The sequence below is a fragment of the Sardina pilchardus genome, chromosome 8 (genome assembly GCF_963854185.1).
Source record: "Sardina pilchardus chromosome 8, fSarPil1.1, whole genome shotgun sequence".
Taxonomy (NCBI): domain Eukaryota; kingdom Metazoa; phylum Chordata; class Actinopteri; order Clupeiformes; family Clupeidae; genus Sardina; species Sardina pilchardus.
Window position 1 is genome coordinate 35,496,037 of NC_085001.1, and position 26,303 is coordinate 35,522,339.

General features: G+C 42.6%; 1 long non-coding RNA gene across 1 annotated transcript; it reads left to right on the forward strand.

Moving 5' to 3' along the window:
• Positions 1 to 12,120: 12,120 nt before the first annotated feature.
• Positions 12,121 to 24,993, forward strand: LOC134089338 (uncharacterized). The gene is made up of 2 exons (XR_009940043.1): positions 12,121 to 12,712; positions 24,416 to 24,993. It is a non-coding gene; the product is annotated as an uncharacterized LOC134089338 (long non-coding RNA).
• The last annotated feature ends 1,310 nt before the right edge of the window (positions 24,994 to 26,303 follow it).

Sequence of the window (26,303 nt, forward strand, 5' to 3'; positions counted from 1 at the left end):
TCTGACATGCGTGCCATATATTTTTGATCGCGATTTCACGAGGAAATCAAACGAGAGTAAAGGTAGCCAAACCTATATGACATTATTATTTGTTTGTAACTTCGTCTGATTTTATAATACGAAATGATCGATGTATTTGGTATCAATGCAAAGCTCTGCTCAGGGGTGTAGCGTGCGACGGTGCAGCTGGTGCAACGCACCGGGGCCCTTCGAGCTTCGCAGGGCCCTTGGCAGTTCGGAATTCGCCCAGCGTCTTTCAGCTATGCGACCTAAAGTTGTCTGTTGTCGTCAATGACGCCGTCGCTTTTTATCATAAAGGGCAAACTGATTGCTATTTAAATGCTTCACTATCTCCTACAACATGGTCTCATGGTGGCACCTATCCATTCCCCAATTCTTGTATTTTCTCCTACTTTTCATATCATTTTGATTTTACTAATGAGATTTCAATGTTAGAATCAAAATGAATCAATAAAACTAATACCATTATTGATTATTTTATCGTCAACTTACAAGATGTTGTAACATGGCCTGCTGGGAAATCTGCTTGTCCAGTCATAAAATTTTTACGTCATCTCTGATCATAGGCTGCTGCCCATGCTAGCAAATGTAAACAGGTATAGGCTACTACTCTTACTAAAGTCGTGGAAAATCAGCAAATTAATAAATACCTATCTGAGGAGTGCCATGGGTCAGGAGCGACTGAGTGGATTGGCCATACTCTCCATCGAAAATGACAGGGCGAGGAAATTGGATTTCACCACAATAGTGAATGAGTTTGCTGAGCAGAAGGCACGCAAAGTACACTTCTGACGGGTGAGTGCAAGTGTTTTTGCTCATACGGCAACTGATCGGCGTACAGGTTAGTTAAATGGCCGCTGTGCCATAATTGTGTCTGTTTGTTCTTTGATGAGTTTGCAGAGAGAGGTGCGCTCAATTAAACTCCAAGATATCCCCTTCTTCGGGTGCGAGTTAAATATCGTATTCCAATGTGCAAAAGAACCGCACTCACTAGTTAATTATCTTATACTTTATTCGGCGTCAAGCCGTCCTTGTGTGTTCTTTGATGAGGCCATTGTTGTGCTGCAAGGGAACGTGGTGTGTTCAGTTGAATGAAATTGTATGCGTTCTGTTTTTGATCGTAGGCTGTGTGCAAGTTACGCAAATAGTCGCTGTCCATGTAATAATGACTGTGCGTGCGTTCTTTCCCTCTGTGGTCGGTCGGTGTGTGTCTTGAGATATACAGGGATGGGTCGAGATAGCGTGGGGTGGGGTGGGGTGGGGTGGGGTGTAGGGGGGGGGGGGGGTCCAGCGGCAGACTTGCACCGGGGCCTTGCGCAACCACGCTACGCTACTGGCTCTGCTTCTCCTCTTTCATTTGATATGCGTGTCATGTCTGTGCGATGCGTGGTCCGTGAGTAATTCAAGCGAGAGTTCTGGATGCGCCGGTGAACGCAGAGCAATATAGACTGTAAATATGATATACTTTGATTTAACTTCATGATTTTATTTTATTTTCATACTTGATCGTACAGACAAGTGTCTAGTATCGTTGGAAAGCCCCGGTTCTGCTCTTTCCTGCAATATAAGTCTCATCTCGCTGTGACTAATAATAGCGGAGCAATGTAACAAAGAAAATGTGTGCGTTTTTTGACGCACTTTGCGTCCGTCGGGCTCATAGGGTTAATGATAAATTATGACTGCTACACACGGTCGGAACACATTAAAACAGGGCTGTAGTACTCGAGTCCGGACTCGGACTCGAGTCCGGACTCGAGTCCGTTTTTTTATGGTCTCGGACTTGTCTCGGACTCGCTGGTATCTGACTTGGACTTGTCTCGGTCTCGGCCACTGGTCTTGCCAAATATGGTTCTTGGTCTTGACCGAGTCCAGGCATCTTTATTATGTTATAATATTCAAGGGAAGTAGGAGTACACTCTGTAATACTGGTCATTCTTGTATTTGTCTGGAGTGAAGCTATTGTTATTTAGATCAGCAAAATTAATAATAACCCAAAATTATTGTCTTTATACTGTCAAGCATGCAAGTTGTTTTTTTCTGTCCTGGACTCGGTCTTGACTCGGACTCGAGTCTTTTGGACTCGGTCTGTCTTGGACTTGAACCTCTTTGGACTCGGTCTTGACTTGGTCTCGACCGGTCCTGGTCTTGGACTCGACAAAGGTGGTCTTGACTACAGCCCTACATTAAAATGCATGTCATCTCGTGTCTCATCTATAGTGCACAAGATATTATGCTAGTTATCACACTATAGATGCATGTCAAAAAATCATAAAACAATAGACAAAGCACACTTCAGTAAGACACACACCTCTGCCTCAGGACAGTTGCAATAGAGGCAGAGGAGGGGGCTACATGGAACCTTAGGGGTCTCCAGCGTGGGAACCAACTTCTGCCACACCCAAGACACACACCCCTACTACCTACTGTACCCCAGAGGCGTGGGAAACTGCAAACCTGTGCAGAATATGCAGGGAAAATTGGGGAAATTCAGGGAAGCATAACCAACCCTGCTGCACTATCGTAGCTTCTCTGAAGCAGAAGCACTCCACACAGTGAAAGGGTTAATGTTAGGTGTCATTGTAAAAATGGTGCTGTTACTCTTTTTTCCAAACTAAATATGAAGTTGAAGACTCGCCATGTGAACACCATGATAGGTAGCCTACAAAGGATCTTTAATACCTTGTATTTACATAGTAATAACAGTGCCTGTCAATCATCAAGACCCCTGCTGTGCCTCCACGTGGCAGCTCATGGAAACTGGCAGAATCCAAACCAGGCGAAATCAGCAGGGGATCTCGGAGTCACAGTGGTCCCCAGAGGTGTAGTCATATTTTTTTAGACTGTGACTTACCAACCACTGCCTTTGCATACAAATATCAACATTTAGAACAACGAAAGACCATAAACTCCAAAAATGTATGCATATTTTTTATTTCAAATCTCTTAGAGCTGCAAGGATCTGCTGTTGTCCCTCAGCTATGGTGGACAGGCTGTTGTGAATCTGAGACAACGTGGAGAGCAATGTACGCTCGAACTGTCGGCGTCTCCGCTGCTCTGTTCTCGTCATCCTCTCTGTGGCTGGGCGCACCAAGGACTCCAGCGCAACCGTCCTCCTCTCCGCGTGACTTTCATAAGTCTCCAGGAAAGGAGAGGAGGCTCGGCTGGCTGAAGCCCTTGGTGGCCGGCTTGGGCCCAGAGGCTGGGGATCTTGTTGGCTGGGGATCCTGATGGCTTGGGGCCAGGGGCTGGGGATGTGGCTGGCTGGGGAATAGGGGAGTGGAGATGACGGTGCCCTCCGGGGCACTCCCAACCCCTGACCTCCCAAAAATGTCATCCATGTGCTGTCACCAGACAGAAAGGTAAAGTGTAAAGTGTAAGTCGTAAATGACAACTCATATATATCTTCAGTATAAGTGACATTTAAATGTTTGGCACATAACTTAAAATCTGCATGAGGTAAGGTAACCAACAAATATTTTTCTTACTGCATAATATTCCCAGCCAATTCTCTCCTCTCCTGTTGCCCGGCATCGGTCCTTTACTCATTTGTAGGTCGTTAGCATGTTGTTCCACAGCTGCTCCACAGACATACTGTATCCCTTCTGCTCCATTTGTTTTTTGGATTTTGGTGAAATATGCCAGTTTATTGGTGCAGTAAAGGTGGTGGTGTGATTTGAGGAGTGATAACAGGAAGAGGTTGGTGCGGTATTTCAGTTCTGTGAATATAGGAATACAGGTTAATTGGTCGTTACACATGTATTTCAATTGACTTACTGTATTTTCTATTCTCAGTACAATACCTGGTTGGGAGTGAGGAGACGGTCCTGGGCTCAGGGACACAGGCTGTCTGGGAGCAGGGCTTTGACCGGAGAATGGTGGCCGGACAACAGGAGGTGGCTGGAGGGTGTAGCAACGGCCTACGGGGAAAGTGGCAATGGAGCTGGGGCCTGAACAGGGGGTTGTTGTTGTTGGTGGTGGCTGCTGCCTCAGGGGGCCTGAGGAGGGGGTTGTTGGTAGTGGTGGTGGATGCTGCCTCAGGAGGCCTGAGGAGGAGGTTGTTGGTGGTGGTGGTGGATGCTGCCTCAGGGGGCCTGAGGAGGGGGTTGTTGTTGGTGGTGGTGGATGCTGCCTCAGGGGGCCTGAGGAGGGGGTTGTTGTTGTTGTTGGTGGTGGTGGATGCTGCCTCAGGGGGCCTGAGGAGGGGGTTGGTGGTGGTGGTGTTGGTGGATGCTGCCTCAGGGGGCCTGAAGAGGGGGTTGTTGTTGTTGGTGGTGGTGGTGGATGCTGCCTCAGGGGGCCTGAAGAGGGGGTTGTTGTTGTTGGTGGTGGTGGTGGATGCTGCCTCAGGGGGCCTGAAGAGGGGGTTGTTGTTGTTGTTGGTGGTGGTGGATGCTGCCTCAGGGGGCCTGAAGAGGGGGTTGTTGGTGGTGGATGCTGCCTCAGGGGGCCTGAGGAAGGGGGGGTTGGTGGTGGTGGGCCTGCTGAGTCAGAAGTTGGTGGCAGAATCCAAACAGGAGTCATGGTGGTGTATGAGTTATAGATTAGACTTTATAATGAATAAAGCAAGTCACTTGAAATTGTGTTCAAATCATTCATTCCAAAACATTTACAAATGGTCACTTGGATACCTTGCATGGCTCCAGATGCTCTGACCTGCTTTATAGTTGATAACAGGAATTCATTATCTGAAGACAATTAAGTCCAAGAATAAGTTGTGGCATCAATCTTAATGAGTCAATTCCCTTTTAAAAACATGTTGTTCACTCACCAGTCTTAAGCCTTTGGGCCACCTCCTTGGACACCTTGAGTGTCAATGTGCCTTGATCATCCTTCAGTTGTAGGATTTCCATTTTGACAGTGAGTGGGAGCCAGCATTTTGGTGGTATATAAAGGTGTTCGAGTAACAGCCTGACATAGCACACCTGTGTTGAGCAACTAGCAAATGGCCTTCATTTGGGAAATTCATTATACCTGTGTTCCGGAATGAGGTCGTTTAAGCAATGAAAGGAATGCCCCTGATGAATCATCTGTAGCCTTAACTGTTTGTCACAACATGAACAAACTAAAGCAACATTGGGAAATATTTTTGTATTAAACATGTTATAAAGATGAGGCATGATGGGCAAGTTTGGACACATATTTTGGCTAATGACATCTAAGTAGTCTAAATGTATGTAAGTAACCTAAATGTGCTATATCATGAAATCTTTCAGCCATGTTGTTGAACTAGATGTCAATGTCAAGTTTATTTGTATAGCACGATTTACAGACGGCTGAGCCGCACCAAAGTGCTTCACAGTAAAGTGCAAAAATGCAGAGAGTAAATAAAAAGAAACACACATTTAGTTAAAAAGATAAAATGAAACAAATAAAACAAAAGGAGAGATATCAAAAGGTAACCATGGGACACTGTAAACAGGTGCTTAAAAGAAGGGGAACCCTAATTAAAAGCAAGTGCAAAGAGATAGGTTTTTAACAGAGATTTAAAACTGTACACAGACTGGGCCGCACGGATGTGGAAGGGGAGGCAGTTCCAGAGACTAGGGGCTGCAACTGCAAAGGCTCTATCCCCCTTTGTTTTTAACCTGGTCCTGGGCACTTCCAGTAGCAGCTGGTCAGCTGACCGTAGTGCTCTGGGGGGGATGTGGTGATGGAGGAGATCAGAAAGGTAAGTGGGGGCCAGACCATGGAGGGATTTGAATACAGTCAGCAGGAGTTTGAAGTCTATGCGGTAGCGGATGGGTAGCCAGTGGAGTGCAAGGACCGGGGTGATATGGTTGCGCTTTTTTGTACAGGTGAGTAGTCGAGCAGCTGAGTTATGCACTAACTGTAGGTGGCGGAGTTGAGATTGGTCAATGCCGGTGTAAAGAGCATTGCAGTAGTCCAGTTGTGAAGTGATGAATGCATGGATAACTCTCTCCAGAGCACTGCGGGGCAGGCTTTGGTCTTGGCTAGGGTTCGTAGGTGAAAGCTTTTCCTAACCACTGCACTGACGATGCACCGCAAAGCAGGACAAAATGACTGCCACTCATTCCAGCACACACAAATAAATCACGCATGTCAATTTGTTTCCATCTCCTACTCCATCCACTGCTGCTATGTTTGCTACTATTTTCAGAACTTTCAAGTCATTTTTCACAACTCTACACACAAAACTCACCACCAATGATCAAAATGCACATTTTTCAAAACCCTTTTCTCAATTGCTTGATACAATACATACATTTTTATTATTTGTACCTTTTATTTATTCTATTTATTGACCAGGTACAGTGAAACTGAATTGCCCAGTGTTGGGACAAATAAAGCTTTCTGAACAACTTAGATAATTTGCCCATTCAACAAAAATCACCTGTTGAATATGATACAACTTAACATCAAAGTACTACTATTTCGAAAGGCAATTCACACATTACATTTCAACAGAGTGTTTATTCATTTCAACAATGATGTAACTGTCAATTGACAACTGCTGTGGTGTCTTATGCTATGGGCACCTTGAATTTCCCCTTGGGGATCAATAAAGTATCTATCTATCTAGCCTATATGTATATATATATCTAAGCTATCACAATAATAAATAGTGGAACTAAGCTAAATCCTGCTGGGCCAATTGCTCTGTCAGTTAGCATTGCGCTAGCTGTGCTACGATTTAAAACGGTGCTCCTTAAAACGGAGGTTTTGGAGTTTAACACGCAGCTGCGCACGAAGTTTAACGTGATTGCTGTGTCAGAAATGAGACAGGATCAGCTGGTTCCTAGTTAAACTGGGGTTAAACTGCCTGGAAGCCGGAAGTACGCTGTTTTGAGTTTTACCCCAGCAGATGCAGTCGTAATTCAACGGTCTTAACGCATTTCAGGATTTTGACGGGATACTTTTTATGACTCTTGTGGCTAAATGCGCTCTAAGTGCCAAAACACTTTGGAAATGTAAAGTGCATTTTAATAAAACGCAAATAATGTTGAAATATATCATGAAATAGTCTAGGCTACTTTTGTGGAAATGAAATCTGAATCTGAAATCTTATCCAGTAGGCTATGCTATTTATAACATTAAATCAGTCAATCAATCAATTGTCACGAATTAAATAGAACATTACACGGAGGAGCAAAAATAAGCCTTTTAATCGCCACACTTCAGCCCAACTATGGACAAATTATGGGCACTAAACCCACATTCCATGGCTCCGTGCGCATTCCAGCCTTTACGAATCCATGTGGGACTAGGCTGCGTATTTTGTCAGCCTAAACAGGCCTACACCATGGCCAGGCAAAATGCATCTGTGCGGTGTAAGCTACATAATGTCACAACTGTCTTTAAATGCATGTTAGTGTGTCGGATAGGGGCAGACGTTTTCAAATCATACTCCCCCAGCGCCGCTGGTTGGTTGGTTCTCTCACGGGATGAAAAAAGTACCTATTCTATTCTATTCTATTCTATTCTATTCTATTCTATTCTATTCAGTCATTGAATGAATGAAAGCGCCTCCCGCAAACAGCGGGTGGAAATCCCTTTCAACGACATGAAACGTAATAGTGAACCTTCAAATATAATATTTCAGTGCCCATCAGTCTCTACATTTAGCAACATCACCAAACAGTCCAAAAGTAAATTAAACCCCAAACTAAACTGAAAACTGCTGCTTTTAATAGCCTATGCCGCTAACAAAACGCATGTCTCTCTGGTCTCACAATAAAAGTAAAAAAAGCTCTTGTCTGGAAGTCTGCCTCAAAGAAATGCTTTGCACAGCCTAAGTAGCCTAAATAAAGACCATAATCGAGGGTTCATGGTACGATCTACCGTGCGTTAGGCTATTTTACGAATAGGCCTACTTGTTCTTTGTACATTTGTAGTTAGGCATTTGCCAACTTAAGCAACTGCTATCTTGTAGCCTTTATTGTAGCCTACTGTGTAATACGTCCAAACTAGCCAACAGTGAGTGTATGTGTCGGTTTATGAAGCGTAAGCTGTCACTCTATCTTGCTATCCTGCAAACTATGGTTTAGTCTACCGCAAAACCATGTCCTTTCCGAGATTAGACTAACACGCCTTAAATGCGCCCTCTAGTGGGTGATTTCAATTTCCTTGAAGACACAGCAATTGAGATCAAGGTAAAACGCAGCAGCAGGTTAAACCACAGGTGCATATGACACAGCAATGGAGCTTAAGTCGTCACGTGACTTCTTGCGTCACCACCGAGTTTAAAACCGTGTTAAACTCCAAACTAGCGACAGAGCAATTGCCCCATTGTGTTGTAGGATATTATGACACCAGTGTAACCAACCTCACACATAAGGTGGCCTATCCCTTCGATTTCTGTTCATTTTAGCACATTCTAACGTAAGGAGCAAAGATTCTAGAACAGAGCAAGATGAATCACAGGGATAAGCTCCAGCGTCATCCCAGACGCTGGTTTTAGTGCATTGAACTGATCCGTCTTGGTCCGCTCTAGAGTCTTGGGTAAGGAGGCAGAACGAGACACCCGTCATACTCGTCATGGGGAGATTCTTCCAAACGGCCCTATCACAACTTTGAACTGACGTCATTGGGGTGGGTTTTAGCCAGCGCAGTTGCTTAAAAACGAACTGCGCTGGCTGAGCTAAGACGCAGTCTCCCGAGATCTTGTAAGGACATGTGACATGATGTCACGGTGGTAACTCCCACCGCGACTGCAAGAAGTCGGACATGATTTCTAACCAGTTTGCATTTCGTCTGTCCCAGTATGCACTCTGTTTAACCCAGCATGCATCACATCAAGTCAGATCTGCGCAGATTTTCGTCAAGTCAAACGAGCCTAATGTGATGGGGCCTTGACTCATCAAAGGTACACACCGGAAGTCCCGTCCTAACCGGAAGTCCCGCCTCTTTCATTGATTACGTCACACCTGTCACTTTTTAATTGATTAGGAAGAAGAGGAAAGGTATTTCCTATTCTCTCTCCCCACAATACCACCACACTGTTAACTCTGTTGCTACTTCACTTTGTGTCAAATCGAGAATTTGCCTGCACGTCTCTGCTTTTACCTTTCCCACGTCCCAGCTTCCGACGGTCTCCTCTCTGTTGAGAAAACATGCTGCATTGTGCACATCACCAACCTTGAACATTGGTGGGTCCACATTGCCTGGGGCCATGGGAAACCATTCTTCCCAGCTGCTACAGTTGCCAACAGGGTTCTCATTTGACAGTAGCTCTGGAATGCAGTGTGAATCATCGCCCCCGTCTCCCTCTGCTATTCTGTCCTCTAGAACAGTGCGACTCATCACAAGTGTGGGCCTCGCTGTTCCACAGATCAAACATTCTTTATCTTCCAAATTACCCAGAGACTGTTATGCAATTTCCACCATTCTATCGATCCATGTGTTTCTATCTGAGAACCCTGTTTCAACTGCCAGCTTATCCTGATATGAGATTTTGCTGGCATCCACCCCGATTACAACTCCCTCAATTGTTTTAGAGCCCGAATTAACGCCAGATTTGTCTATACGGTTCAAATTAAACCTAATTAGTCCCATGGGGTCCTTACCTGACACATCAGCTTCCATCTGTAAGTAAAACACATCCTTAGCTTCACTCTCTGTTGTCCCCTTACAACTCTCTTCATTCCATCCCCTCAGATCAAATGGACTTACCAGTCCTGCTTTTGTGGTCACAATGATAGGCTGCTTTTTCTCCAGTGTTGTTCTGCTTCCCCGTGCTATGTTGATTTTATCTTTAAACAAAACACCTAGTTTCTCTAGCCCCGGCTTTGTCCCTGAACCTCTGCGGTTCCAGGACACATCCGGTGCCGTTAACCAACCTCTGTTTTCTCCAGTCCACCACCACACATCTATCCAATGTCTGCACCCGAGCCCATAGAGTGTGGGGTAACCTGTCCCCAAACTGTCTGGTGTACCTGCATACTGTAGGGAATTCTATATTTCTATATAATTACCTATTAATTTAGACTGGCAAACTCAAGAAAACTTAGGAATCAGGTTTTATTCTTTCAAGCAGAGAGGGTAGCATTAGCTTTAGCCTAGTCTGAGGAGGCCATGGGCCCTTGGATTGAACCAAAGACCCATGGCCTGCAGCATGTCTTCCTTCTACAAAAGTCAATCTCTCAATCTGACCAACACTGCAATCTTATCACATTTGTAATGATTTGAAACAAAGGGAACAGGGCGGCAAAAACAAGGTAAGGTCATTGGTTCACTTAGACGGCTTCAGTCACACCCACTCACACCTAGTCACACATTTTCACACCTTCTCACTCTGATTAGAGGGGGATATCATATATATCAGAAACATCACTTATAGAATATTCCAAACATTCTTACACTGGAATCATTACAATCCTTACACTAAGACTATCATAATGATACCAGACATGAATACATTTACATTTCATGACATATAGATATATTACATCAAGGTAGAATCCTTTGTTTTAGTGATGAGTTGGCTTCACATTCCAAAGAATGTTGGCATAGCATTTCACAGGGGGGGGAAGGGAACGTTGTCTGTTGGTTGTAACACAATAGAAGGAGCTCCATGGTTGGAGCTCAGATGGTAGCTCAAATAATACTCATAAAATTATTACTATCAATACGGACAAGCATAGATGTTGCTATTCTTCCACTTCTCTTTATTCGTTTTACAGTCTATCAAATCACAAAAGTCAAATTGAAACATCATGTCTTTGCTGGTGTCAACCTCCAGAATTATTTTAGCTCCACAGCTGTCCACTCTACTCTCCGCTGGGCTGATCAGCCCCCAGAGAAGTAGCAGCGTCACTATTCCCCTCACCATTATCAGATCCATATCCACCTAAACTTTTGATGTTTTTTATGTTGTTTTTTCTTGCAACTAATGCACAGTGTGCAAAGTGATGCCAATTATCTTCACCCTCCTTGTCTACCTTAAGCCTACCCAAAGCCTACCTTACATTGACAGACTTTGCAAAGATTTGGAAAAGATTTTTAAAAGACTACAGTCTCAGACCCTCTCACATCTAAAGACAATTCATTGAGTTTTTAGTCACAGTCTAGTCACAGGCCAGTCTCAGATTAGGATTTTGCAAAGACTGTGGGTCACTATTTACAAGACTGCTGCTAGATTCCTTCAAATGATTTCCATCGTGCACTAGGCTACATGTCATCATCAACAGGAACTCACATAGGGTGACCACCTCCAGTCAGACAAAATGTGGGACAAGTAGCATGGTAAAGTGGGACAATGTGGGACAGACGTAATAACTTGAAACGTACGATATTGTCTATCTAATTTACTAAGCAATATTTTTTAAGTCTACCGACCAAAATATTAAGACATTGGGACTATCAAAATAGTCAACTGTCCAAAGGACCAGGCATTATGCAGCTAAAAGAATGCTCTCAGTGAATCAAATTCACCTTAAAATACAAGACACACAAAAAATAGGCCTAACCTATTTAAGTTAAACAAAATATAAGGCCTAGTCTACAGTATATAGTGCAAAATGTTAAGGGTTTGCCTATAGAAAGTGTAACTATTTCAGTGCAAATAAGGTAAACCAGAATATTTTTTTTATAACAACAGCCACATTACATTTTCCTAGCTATTTCAGAATCTAGAGCAACATGATTGTGTGTGTGTGTGTGTGATGTAGGCCTACGTCATGATAGACGCTCGATCACTTTTCATCGGGGCTTGTTTGTCTGTCTGTCTGTTCATTATCTGTTGGTTCGCAAGATAACTCAAACAGTTATGGATGGAATTTTCAGGAATGGTCTGAAATGACCCACAGAACAAACGATTAAATGGGAGTAATCCAGGCGGTTATGTTTTCGCTTGGCCTAGGTCTGCGCTCTCGGAGTGCTTATAGTTTTGTAGGACTCACTTGCACCATGTCGCTTCACATCGTATTCTTACGGTGGCCCTGAAGTGCAAAACACAACACAAATAAGACAACACAACACAAATAAGACAACACAATACAAAGAGAGAAATCACGGCCCCGAAGTGCACAACACAAAAAGAGACAACACAACACAAAAAAGAGAAAAAACGGCCCCGATCGTGCACAACACAACGGCAAATCACACAACACAACACAAAAAGAGACAACACAACACTGTGGGATAAATTTTATATGTTTCCCATTGTATTAACCATTTACTATAGCTTACATATAATTAACTCTAGTTGCCATCCTGGCCTTAGGAATGTGGAGGTGACCCCATGGTGAACCCATGGCACACAAACACAAACATGGTTGAGGAGTTCTTGTAAACATTCTTATCTCTGATAATTACCAGGTGGTTAAAGACTCACTAAAGTGTGTCTAGTGATTTTCCATGTGTGTGTGTGTGTGTTAAGGGTATAAGAACAGGCTTCGCCCACAGATGTGTGGGCTTGTTACTTTGACTTTCATGTGAGTAACATGCTCCCGGTATCGTGATTAAAGCTGCAGTCTCACACCAGTTGTCTTGGAATAATTTTGACCACATATTTGGCGACGAGGATGGGATACCTATCTCTGAGACATAGTGAGGAGGACCAAAGGCGCAGGACCCAACAAAGTTGCAACTGAGGGAGATCTCTTTGTGATCTTGGGAGAAGGCCGTTAACAGCAAACAACACTGCTCAGCGGCACCCAGCCTGGCCAGAGGGAATCCTCCTGTGACTCGGATACGGTAACACCCGTGTTTGGTGGTCACAGACAACTTGGTGGTGAGTCCCTGATTTTACATTCTTTTAAGCTTGTAAAATAGGGTGATTGTGTACACGGGTTCTGCCTAGAGAGAGGTAGAACGTTTTCCTGCCAGTGATAGTGGTAGTGGGTTTACTGCCTATGCGTAGGTAGTGGGTGCACATTTTTCCTGCCAGTGATAGTGGTAGTGGGTCTGCTGCCTATGAGTAGGTGGTGAGTGCACATTTTCCTGCCAGTGATAGTGGTAGTGGGTTTGCTGTCTATGCGTAGTCAGTGGTTGAGTACTCTGATATTTCCTGCCAGATATAGTGGTAGTGGCCGTGCTGTCTATGAGTAGACAGTGCAACCGGTTCTGCGCAGTGTGTGTTTTGGGTGTTTGTGTGTTTTGCGCATTGTGTGTTTTGGGGGTTTGTGTGTTTTGTACTTTGGGTGTTTTGAACTTTGGGTATCTGATAAGATTGTCATCACATTTTGTTTGGTTTGCTCTGATTTTAGGCGTAAGGCAATTGGCAAAATAAAAATATTAAGGAGACGCTGATATGGGGAGCAGTAGAGTAAAGACATTAACCCACCAAGAGGGATAGGATGTTTAAGGGACATGTAGAGAGAATATGGATCTGAATGTAGAGTTGGGAGATTTGTGGGTGAAGGGAATAGTTGAAGTGAAGGGACATTTCCTTTATCTATAGTGTGGAGCATAGAAAAGCTACATGAATGTACGGCTATGGAAGAAAAGGGAAATGAATGTAGGGCTATGGTAGAGAAGGGAAGAGAAAGTAGGATAAAGAACAGAAAGAAAGATAGACCTGTGCAGAAGAGAGAGAGAGGCAAAGGCTCTACAGAGGATATTATGGACTATGTAAAGAGTTCTTGTTGCTTGGAGTACGGTGGCTCTGAATGAACTGAACAATAAGCTTGAAGGAAGAACATGGATGTGGCTAGGGGGGCTAACCAGAGGAGTAGACCACTTTGTATGCCACTGTGACAAAGACAATCAGAAAGAGTATTGGGATCACCCATCACAACAGCACTCCAACTCCTGTCTGGTCTCAGCATGACAAAGCTGAATGGGACAGAGAGGTCCGAACAGGGGACCCTATGGTGACACTTCTGATTTACAACTTGAACTGTTTCCTCAACTCGCTCTGACAACAACAGCACAGCCTACTCAGCCAATTCTCTCTTTCTGTTAACGGGGATATTTTTTCTTGTTGAATGATAAAGGAGCAGAGATTAGTTATGAGAGTGAAGAAGGATAATAGTAAGTTTATGATACTGAAAAGTACAAGAGAAGTGCAGGTTATAGGAGTTTCAAATCAGTTAACATCAGACAGAGTTTTAACCTTAGGGGAGTTAAATATAAACAACATGTAGTTAAACAACATTCCTCCTCAGCAGTGTTTGCTCCGGAAAATTACTGAACTGGGATTTAATGTAGAAATGACATCTTACAATTTCACTCACACATAATGGGGTGGGTTTAGAGGTCTGTTTTCTCAAATAATTTGGATAGGGTACATGCACACAGCCTAGTGTAGTATTAACTTCACCAGTCTCGGTCCAGGGAGATAAGGCATCTCCAGAGTACTTGCAATGTGTGATGTCATCCTGTCAGGATAACCTCAGATCCGAAATACTTAGAACAATGGTACCAGTTAAGACATACAGTTAAGACTGTTGAAACAGCTGGCTAATTAGCAATTACATGTAAAGCTACTCTGCAGATGTAGTAGACCCGTCACCTGGTCTGACATATTTGTTTGCAAACTCAATATTCTTATACACATGTGTATTTTCATTTATTTAAGGTGTGTGTTAATGGCAAAGATTGGACACATGTCCAACTCACCTTGGTTTATTTCCTATTATCATGACAGGCATATTTGTTTTTAGAAATGGTGATTGGTAAAAGTCACCCCTGTGCAGACAGAGACAGATCTTTGTTCCCTTCAGAGAACAGCTTCTGCACAACAGGAGGAGTTTGTGACTCTTTCTCCCTAACAAAAAGCGCATTTTCTACTTGTCTACTGCTCAGCCACTAACTGTAATATCAAATAATCCGTCGAAGGCGTAATATCCACTATTGAAAAAGGCTGAGCAGGGGATAGCGCAAACATGTAGAGTAATACATGAGAGAGGAGTTATTGTGATGAACTCCAGCACTAGTCTCTCCAAATGCAACATGTTTCTCTGTAATCGGTATAGAATTGCATCAATTACAATTAGAGCGGATACTTATTGTTAGTTTTGATTTCCGTTTATTTTCAAAGGACATATTTGCCACAAAGATACAGAGTCAGCGTCCGTTTCAAACAAAGCTCTGGTATCTTGCCTCTTAATAGTAATTCTGATGTCATGAAATGCTATTATCACCTATGTCAATAATGTTTAACTAGCAAATCCGTCGAGTGAGGTGTGCCAAATTGACACTGTGGCAATATTACATTCCTGGCCAGTGTGAGACTGGAAGTCTCCAAACAAAAGTTGCAACTCTGTCAGGAGAGAGTTAAGTAATTTGGGTGATATACTAACTCCTGGCTGTTGGGCCCTAGATGCATTTTGCATCTCAGCAATAACTGCTTGTCCAGACCCAAGACAAAGCAGCAAATGTTGTGCTTCCTAGGAATAATTGGCTAATCCTTGCTTGGATTTTAAATTACAGTAAACAGAGTATAGCCACTCCAAGCATATGCAAATACCTGTTAAAAAAAAAAATTGACTGACGAACTGACTTGGACTGACAATTGTGACAAAACTTTCTAGATCATTAGTGTCAACTCTAGCTCTGAGGCTAATCATGACCTACCATTCTGTGTGGAAACACCTCAACATGTGGTGACGAAATGTTCAGCAGAATTTCGGACCTCAACCGCTGGCTGTCAGAGTGGTGTGCCAATAACAATGTGGGCTTCATTGATAATTTTAGCTCCTTCTTGGGGAAGCCTAGACTGTTGAAAAGAGACGGTATCCACCCCACTCCGGAGGGTGCTGTTCTCCTTTCAAGGAACATAGACCATCACCTAACCGAGGCTAGTTCCTGACAAACCAGAGGTTAGTCCAGGCAGCAGAGATATTGTCTTACACAGATCTCTGTCGTCCCAGAGTCACCCAGATAGGCCAACACAGGGCCAAATAGAGAGGGTGTCTGTACCAAAGTTGTCTCGTGCTCGATCCATTAGGGGAATTGATTTTAGCAATCTTATTCAAATAAAAACATCCTCGATTACACAATCCCCCCAAAAAACGCAACTTAGGCTTGCTTTACTTAACATTCGATCATTATCAACAGTGTTGGGGAGTAACGCATTACATGTAATTGAGTTACGTAATTTAATTACAAAATAAATGTAACAGTAATATATTACAGTTACTGTAGAAAAAAATATAATTCAATTACAGGTACTTTTGACATTTTTCAAAATTACAATTTGAATTACATCTCAATATTGTCAGCAAAACTTTGCAAATAATATTGTAGGCTATGTAAAAAGAACTGTTTCCCTCCACAGCCATAGTTTGATACGGGACCTTCTGATAGGCTCTATCATGTCTACAGTGCCATCAGCGTAGGCCTACATGCCTGCCTGTAAACGTGTTATGGTTATCATTATATTATCCTCACAAAAAATGTGATGCTAATTCATGTATTGAATGCCCTTGCTGCCTTGTGCGCTTGTACAGAACTGCTCGGCAGCCTGTAGACCAAGGCCGAAATCTTCGCATGGATTTGGGGACGATATATATCATTCAAAAATCGGAAAAAGTTATCAAAAAGTAATCAAAAGTAATTAGTTACGTTACTCAGAAAAAGTAATTCAAATAGTTACACTACTATTACATTTTAAACAGAGTAACTTGTAACTGTAACACATTACATTTCTAAAGTAACCTTCCCAACACTGATTATCAAGTAAGACCCCCTTGGTTAATGAAATTATTACTGACAACCACATAGATGTAATGTGCCTCACTGAAACCTGGCTTAAACCAGATGAATACCTTCCATTGAATGAGTCCACACCTCCTTCCTATCTAAACCACCATGTACCACGCCATACTGGCAGGGGTGGTGGAGTAGCTACAATTTATCACTCTAGCCTTCTCACATCTCCCAAACCCGCACATAAGCTTACATCTTTTGAAGTCCTAATTCTTAATTTTATACATCCAGACTGGAAAACTAATCTGCCTGTAACCGTGGTCACACTTTATAGACCCCCAGGCCCCTACACTAATTTCCTAGAAGAATTCTCTGATTTTCTTTCCACTTTAGTTGTCCAAACAGAAAAAATACTTATATTGGGTGATTTTAATATTCATATGGATAATGTGAACGATAGTCTCACAATTGCATTCCAATCTCTAATTGACCATCTCGGCTTCTCCCAAAATGTTAATTCACCCACACATCGTCATAACCATACTATTGACCTAGTCTTGTCATATGGCATAAACATAGAAAAGTTAACAATCATACCACAACACCCCACCCTAACTGATCACCATCTAATTACTTTTGAAATGACACTACATTAGTGGTGGGCGATACTGTAAAATTTGGAATCGATCCGATACCAAGTACTTATAGGGTCAGTATTGCCGATACCGATACCGATACGATACTTTTTACTTATATTAAAAAATATATATATTTTACTTATAGGCTATACAAATATATATTTATATATTGTGTAGGAGAAAACAGTAGCCTATGTCATTATGTATGAATGATCAATTCTTTAGGAAATATTTTTTTTATTAGGCTAATATATTGAAGTAGCCTACACAAAATTATTAGCACTTTATTTATTTATTTATCTCCTCAGCATAGGTCATATTTGGTCATTATTTGACCAGTGAAAATAATAAGAGTTTTTGAACGTTAATGTCACTAATGCTGATTATTCAATGATTCATTTGAATTTGAAAACGTAAAATACTTTCACAGCAAAGATTAGGGTCACTCTATGTGATTAATTTAGATTTAATGATCACAGCAGAGTATGTAATTCTGCAGTCTTTGATGAGAGTGTTGTTGATATGGTGAGGTGATTCTGGAGAGGAGAGCAGGAACAGAACAAGATGGGAGAAAAGCAGAACGCTGAATAAACAGGATTTATGACTTCAGAGATTTGTGTTGTCACTGCCACATCACTGAGCTCCTAGGTTCCCGACGAGACGAGACGAGCCGTGACGTTCGAAAACCTTGCGACTGCGATTAAACATGTTGAATGCTCTGCGACGGCTTGCAACTACGTGCAACTTCTAATTCACACCACTGCAACTCGATATGAGTAAAATATTATTAGCCTACTCTTACTATAAACTACCTGGGTATTCTCTGCCTCTTTGAAATGACTATGCCAACTAACTGTGCTGTAAAATAGCTCCACACGGCGCTTCTCTGCCTCTCTCATTCAAAGTGCTGCTGCTCCTCTACGTGTGGGGTTAGTGAGTCACGTGACGGCACGACAACGAATCACAGCAGAGCGGCAGGAGGCTCGTTCAAAGATGTGAAAACAGCGTTTGCTCAGGATTGTAGTCGGAGACATGAGCAAAGAATAACGTAGAGGAGACATTTGAATTAAAATATCGATACTATTTCAATTGGATCGATCAATATCAATACCAGCTTGGGCATCGATAGTATCGATTATTTATATCGATCCGCCCACCCCTACACTACATTATTTAGTACCTAACTCCACTTACTACTATAGTCGCAGCCTATCTGAAAAAACGACTGCAGACTTTCTAGAACAAATTCCACTAACCCTTTCCACATTTGTGACTCAGGATATATTAGAGGGCCCTTCTCCTAAAACAGAAGGTCCTTCCCTTAACTCAACAGAGGTCGATTTACTAACTGATAATGTAATGAATGCACTACACTCAACCCTAGACTCTGTAGCACCACTCAAAAAGAAAACAAGGAAACAAACAAGACACGCTCCATGGTATACATCAGAGACTAAAACCCTTAAGCAAAAAACACGCAAACTAGAGCAAAAGTGGCGCACCACTAAATTGGAAGTGTTTCGCCAAGCATGGAGAGATAGCCTCATCGCTTACAAACAAGCACTTAACAAGGCCAAGTCAGCTTACTATTCCTCACTGATTGAAGAAAATAAAAACAATACAAAATTTCTTTTTAGCACAATCTCCCGCTTAACGAAGAGCCATAATGAAGTAAGCCAATCTATTCCTTTAAGCTTAGATAGTAATGATTTTATGAACTTTTTTAATGATAAAATTGAAACAATTAGAGTTAAGATCAACAACCAGTCAGTTTCACCAAATACACATACTCCATTGCCAAATAATAGTGAAAACATAACAGAATCACAGATGCAACCTAGCACAACATTTAATTCATTTACACCTATTGACACATTAGAGCTCACCTCCACAATTTCCTCATCAAAATCTGCAACTAGTCTGCTAGACCCTATTCCCACTCCCCTTCTTAAGACCGCCCTCCCCCTCCTCGATAATACGTTACTTCAGATTCTAAATAATTCAATGTTATTAGGACATGTTCCACAGCAGTTTAAGATGTCTGTTATCAAGCCATCACTCAAAAAACCTAGCCTTGACCCTAACATCCTAGCTAACTATAGGCCTATATCTAATCTCCCTTTTATATCAAAAATACTTGAAAAAATAGTATCCAAACAAATTAGCGCCTTCTTACAAACTAACAAAATTCAAGAACTGTACCAATCTGGCTTTAGAGCCCACCACAGTACCGAATCAGCCTTAGTTAAAGTGTTTAATGACCTCCTTATTGCTGCTGATAACGGCTATGCATCAATACTAGTCCTCCTTGACCTCAGTGCTGCTTTTGACACCATAGATCATGACATACTACTCCACAGGCTTGAACATTCCATAGGTATCAAAGACTCTGCACTTGCTTGGTTTAGATCATACCTTACTAACCGCCAACAATTTGTACAGGTCCATAATGAACCATCCTCCCAGACTATGGTTAAATATGGAGTGCCTCAAGGCTCAGTACTAGGGCCCCTATTATTTTCTCTTTATATGCTTCCTCTAGGTTCTATAATTAGAAAACATGGCATTGATTTCCATTCTTATGCAGATGATACACTATTATATATTTCCATAAAGCCCGATGACCCAACCCCGTTAGCCAAACTCAACACATGTCTGAGAGACATACAAATTTGGATGACTAATAACTTCCTGCTATTGAACTCAGATAAAACAGAAGTTATGGTTTTAGGTCCTAAGAAGACTAGGGATATCCTATCCACATCACAGGTTACATATAGTGATCTCTCACTGACCTCATCCACAAGTGTTAAAAATCTAGGAGTTACAATTGATCAAGAACTTCTACTCAATAGTCACATAAAGCAGATCACAAAAACCTCATTTTTCCATTTAAGGAACATTTCAAAGATAAGGAAGTCCTTATCCTTACCAGACGCTGAAAAATTAATCCACGCTTTTGTCACTTCCAGGCTAGACTATTGTAATGCGCTATACGCCGGCTACAATAATACCTGTCTAAAAAGCCTACAGCTTATACAAAACGCAGCTGCTCGCACACTCACTAGGACCAAAAAATATGAACATATTTCCCCCATCCTAGCATCTCTACATTGGTTACCTGTTAAAAGTCGCATTGACTTCAAAATTCTACTTCTCACATACAAAGCCATAAATGGAAGAGCACCCGAATATATTAAAGATCTTCTAGTCCCATATAATCCACCTAGACCCTTACGATCACAAAATACTGGACTTCTTGTAATTCCAAGAATTTCAAAAACTACAGTAGGAGGCAGAGCCTTTTGTTACCGCGCACCCCTCCTCTGGAATAATCTTCCTCCCTCAATTCGATTAGCAGACACCCTCCCTATTTTTAAGTCTAGACTTAAAACATATCTCTTTAGTGCTTCCTATAGTTAGGTATGGTGCAGTGTGGAACTTCAACCACCTCAGGGTCTTACTGGAACGGACCACCTCTGCTGTGGGCTTGTGTGACTGGTGCCCCAGTCATGCATCCCATGGTGGCTACTGACCACACCTGAGCTGGTGCTGACCACCCTCCACCATGCCTTAGTTATGCTGCTTTAGCATTGCGCTGTCATGGACTTCTTATGTGGCATGCCGTACAACTCCTCTTCTCCCCTCTCCCTCTGTCTCTCTCAACTCTCCCTCTTTCCTTCTCTCCCTGTCCTGTCCTCTATAGTGTAGCTTGGGGGGGAGGGTCCCGCGTACTGTCTGTTGCGCGTGCGGGCATTTGTTCATTCACTGCGCATGCGGGCTTTTGTCCATTTGCGCCGTTTCGGTCATGGGCCTTCCCCGGGTGGGCTTGCGCATCATGTCTGGGCTGCGCGCCTGGGTGGTGTGGCTGGGTGCTCTGGGCCGGTCGGGGTCCGTTCGCGGGTGGCGTTGCTCGTCCGCGGGGGGCCTCCCGTCGCCGTCTGTAGATGGGGGGGGGGTGGGGTTCGTGTCGGCTCCATTCGCCAGTGGCTCTGCGTGGGCGTATATTGGCGGTCTGGCTGGGGCATGTGGTCTGATCAGATGTGCACGGCTGTGCATTTAGTGGGATGGGGGGGACGGGGGAGGTGGGAATGCTGGGAGTGGATGGCGGAGGGGAGGGCTGTTGCGGCATTGTATTTGGATTGGGCTCGCGGTCCGGGCCTTCTTGGGGTGGTGTTTCTAGAGTGGAAGTCCAATGGTTTTAACGATTTTAATTACATTACACCAATGTCCAATGATTTTAACGTTTTTAATTACACTACATCGCCTCCCTACGCCTCCCGACCCTGTCAACAGGATGACAGGATGACACGTCCAAAGACATGAAGCATTCTGGACTTTTGCTCTGGGGGCGCTGCTTCCGGGGGGCCTGGGCGGCGGGGCGGATCAGACTGTGTGTCCTGGTCAGGCCGTGGTGTGTGTTCGCGTGGTGTTGTGGTTGGGGTGGGGCTGGCGCGGGCCCCGTTCTCTCTGCTCGCGGATGGTGGTGGGGGGTGTCTGCGGATGGGTGGCGCCGCCTGTGGGCGGACTCTGGCTGGCCATGCTCGGCCATGCTGCTCCGACGCGCGGTTCAGAGGTGGTGTGTGGGTTCGCCTGGGGGGGGCATTGGGGGGGGCATTGTGGGTGGGTGGATGTTGCGTGCGTGGTGGGTGGGTGGATGTTTGTATGCGTGGTGGACGATGTGCGGGATGCCTCTTCGGGTTTAACTGGGTAACCTATTCCTACGCACCTGTCCCCACAAAAGAGGTGTGTAAAAGCGTTTTGTAAACCCTCTATAGTATAACCATTTATATCACCATTGATATACTTATTAATACTTAATATGACTTACAGTAATACTAACACACTCTATTTCTCTTCCCTTTCCCCTATACCTCACCTGTGAGGTAAACCATTACCAGCCATCAACCATCTCTGTGCCTGTCCCTCATCACACCTGAAGTCACCATCCCTATGACTGCCCTAACATCGCCTGCTGGGGTTCCCTGCCCGAATCTTTGGCCCTCGGATCCCAGCGACCCATCACCTTCCGAAATAACTAATGGATTACTAATGGACAATTTATTCCCTACACTGGACTATTTGAACTTTCATTGTCATTGTAACTTTCAAACTACAAATGACTGTACTGTAACTGACCCAAGGCAGATGGGTTGGGCCCTTGAGTCGTGGGTCTGTCTGAGGTTTCTTCCTATATGTATCTCCAATTCTAGGGAGTTTTTCCTTGCCCCTGTCACTCATGGGCTCTCTTTGAATGTCTAACACTCTGTAAAGCGCCTTGAGACATGTGTAATGTATTGGCGCTCTATAAGCGACATTAAATTGAACATGTCCCCAGTGTTATGTCAACAGCATGAGAATCAGCACAGACCAGTGGCTTAACTTATCTAAACAATTAGATCCTGAATGATTCCTTATCTGAAGTTTGTAACAGCAGCTGGCAGTGGGATGTTAGCTTGTGCTGACATTGTGTCGTTGCATCCACTCACTACAACTGTCCCACATGAAGCACACTCATTGCTTCTACAAGCAAAATCTGCATCTTACACCTGCCCGTGTCCTGACATATCAGCATGTGTTATTAACCCCTACTCATATAACCCTTGCATGTTATACTCATAATTACGGTGAAGTTGTTTCTATGTGCACTAATTCTAGCCTTGGCATTTCTGAAACACTATTGTCAAATCCCGACCTAATCTTGTTTGTTAATGAATCATCTCAGTGTTTGGAGTCCGGAGAGGTAGGGACTGGTTACTCTGTAGTGAATCAATTTGATAAGAGTGAATCTCACTTCCTCCCATATTTCTCTGCCCAATCAGCTGAATTGGTGGAATTGACAAAAGGCAAATCTGTTCACATTTATATGGATAGTCGTTTTAACTAGAAAATTGTTCATGTTGTGCCTGTAGTAAATTGTCAACCCACACTGCAATAAAGATGTTATCAGCTTGGTCAATAGGAGGGCTGACGCGGCAGCTAAGAGAGCCGCGCAGGGGGGAGTGTAGAGAATAACACCTGAATTAACAACTGAATTTTGAAATTTGAGACAACAAAGCAAAATGCATTTCTTTTTGAATTTACAAATACCAGATATTGTTATATCTGAAGAGGCTTCAAATGAAGCACAGAAAGCATCAGATAATAAGGAAAGACAGAAATGGAAGAATTGTATGGAAAATACACAGGGTCTGTGGGTACATACCCTGACAGGCAGGCCAGTTCTTCTGAGGTCTTGTGTTCACATTATTGCTAAACTATCTCATGGCTTAGACAATGCAAATTCTAACGCTATGATAAAGACAATTGAGAAAATCTATTTTGCACCAGGATTCACTACAGTAGCAACCATGTATTGTGCAAGGTGCATTAATGTGTCTAAAATATAATGTTGCACCTACAATGAGAGTCAAGGAAGGACATCACTCACCACCTGAATGGCTGTTGAGCATATTATAATGTATTTCATTCAATTGAACAAATAGAGGATATGAATACTGTGTGGTGATAGTTTATATGTTCTCAAAATTGCCTGGAAGTTACCCAGGAAATGCCTTATCACTAGCTAAGGCTTTAATGAGACATATGGTGCCTAGTTATTGTTATTAGATAATTAACTGAGTGACTTATTTGATTGCTTTTGTCATTTCATTGTTTTATTTCTCATTAGATTAGTGCTTAAATGATTGTTGTATTGATAATATTGCTATTCTCCCTTTTTTGTAATTGTTCACTGTTATTTAATTTGTATTGCTATTTATTTGTATGTCGCTTTGGACAAAGGCGTCTGCTAAATAACCATAGCCATAGCCATAGCCATAGCCATAGCCATAGCCATAGTTGGGGAGACCCCAAGAAACTAAACTCAGATTTTGTGAATAAAACTTTTAAAATTCTATCAGAGAAATTGTAAATTGGCTTTAGAACTCATTGTGCGTACCAACCACAAAGTGCGGTTGCTAATTCAATGTTGAAAGCAAAATTGACTAAAATGATAGTGTCAACAGAGATGGGCTGGGTGACAGCTTTTCCTTTGGCTTTTTTCTACCTTAGAGGCCATTCATCAAAATCTACAAGGTTTAGCACTTTTGAGATTTTGACCGGACGCCCCTTGCCGGCTCCAGGTTACCTAACCTAAGAGATGTAGATAGGACAATGGTTACATGCGAGAACTGATTGCTGCTCTGTCTTCTGTTTCTCATCAGGTGGCGTTGGCATTTCCACAAAGTTTGCAAAGGACAAACCCAGCCAAGCCAGGCTCCTAGGAACTCATCAAAGGATTGCAAAGGAAGAAAACGCTGGAACCAGGACAAGTGGAAAGGACTTTTCGAAGAATTCACATCTACACCTACATGTACAGCCATAAGGATTTCAGAGTGGTGAAGAATCCAGAACACACATGAACTGAACTGAACATAACCAACACGTGGTTGCAAGAGAGGGTTGACAAACACATTTTGCAATAGACTGAAGAATAAACTTTTGGGGAGAATGAATAAAATATCACTAGCATCACATTAAAATATTCTTTCTCAGTTTAGCTAGATAAACGTTACAAGTTTGTTGTTTTGGTTTAATTTTATTTGGACAGTTACCTGAGGAGGGTCTAAACACCCAAGTCAGCTCTGTTGTTGAAGACTAGGATTAGGTTTTATTTTTGGTTTTGAATAACTGAGAAAACAGAAGATGTTGATGTTTGTTTTGCTTATTATTCATCTAATCATCCCTTAAGAAAGAAGTTTGTGATAATAATAAAGTCTGTGAGTTAGCCTTCCATGCTAAATTAACATTAACAGGAAATAATGAAATATGTTGGATATGCCAAGAAAAATCTTTTCTTTTTTTTTTTTTTTTTTTTCTTTAGTTTATTTATTGGGTTTTCAAGTACAATATAGGTGTGATACATAGTAATATGTGGTATATGGCTAAGGTACATTCAAGAAACTGAATTAAGAAATGTTACCACACACTGGTACAATATGTGAAAACAACAACACAGAACACCCCACCCACCCATCCACCCACCCACCCATACAAGAGAAAGAAAGAGAGAAAAAAACAAAAACAAGATAGTGACAATATTAAAACAAAAAACAAAAAACAAGACAACAACAGCAAAGTGAAACAAAACAAAACAAAAAACAACAAACAAACAAACAAACAAACAAACAAAAAAAGAAAACCTGCATCCTATTAAGAAATGATACCAAAGTAGTCTTAACTGTTGTCTATTAAGTTAAACAGTGTGCACACAGTTCTAGTCTGTCACAGAGGGAAGGTTCAAATCATCTATGTAAGTAGAAAGATATCCCCATGTTTTAGTGAACCTGCGGGTAGAGCCCTTGATGCTGTGTCTTAATTTTTCTATCTTCATAAAATAAAGAATATCTCTAATCAGGGAACTGAACGAGGGGGCGTTTGGAGACTTCCACCTCAGCAAAATTAGACGTCTTGCCACAAGTGTGATAAATGCAACAAAGTCAGCCTTATATGAAGAGGGGGTATTGTAGGAGGGAGAACACCAAACAAAGCAGTAAAAGGAGAGGGAGAAATAGTCAGTTCTAACACATATGACAGGATATCAAAGACCTTGGACCAATAATCGTATAGCTTTGGACAAAGCCAGAGTGTATGTGCCAAGGATGCAGGTGATAGGTGACACCGCTCACATGTGGGGTCAACCTCTGGAAAAAACTGGCTCAATTTGACCCTAGTCCAATGAATACGGTGGACAATCTTACACTGAATCACGCCATGCTTAGCGCATATTGACGAAGAATGTACACGGTGCAAGACTGAGTCCCATACTTCGTCTGAGATCTCATCCCCCAAATCCTCCTCCCACTGAGATTTAATTGAATTAAGACTTACTGGTCGTAAGTTATACATACTATTATAAACATAAGATATCACACCTCTAACATTGGGGAGGGGCATAAAGAGGGAGTCGGCAGGGCTGGCAGGTGGTGTGTTAGGAAAATTGGGATATACGGATCTAACAAGGCTACGTATCTGTAGGTATCTAAAGAAATGCGGTTTGGGCAATGAATATTTCTCAGACAGTTGTTGGAATGAAGCAAACAAGCCATCTAT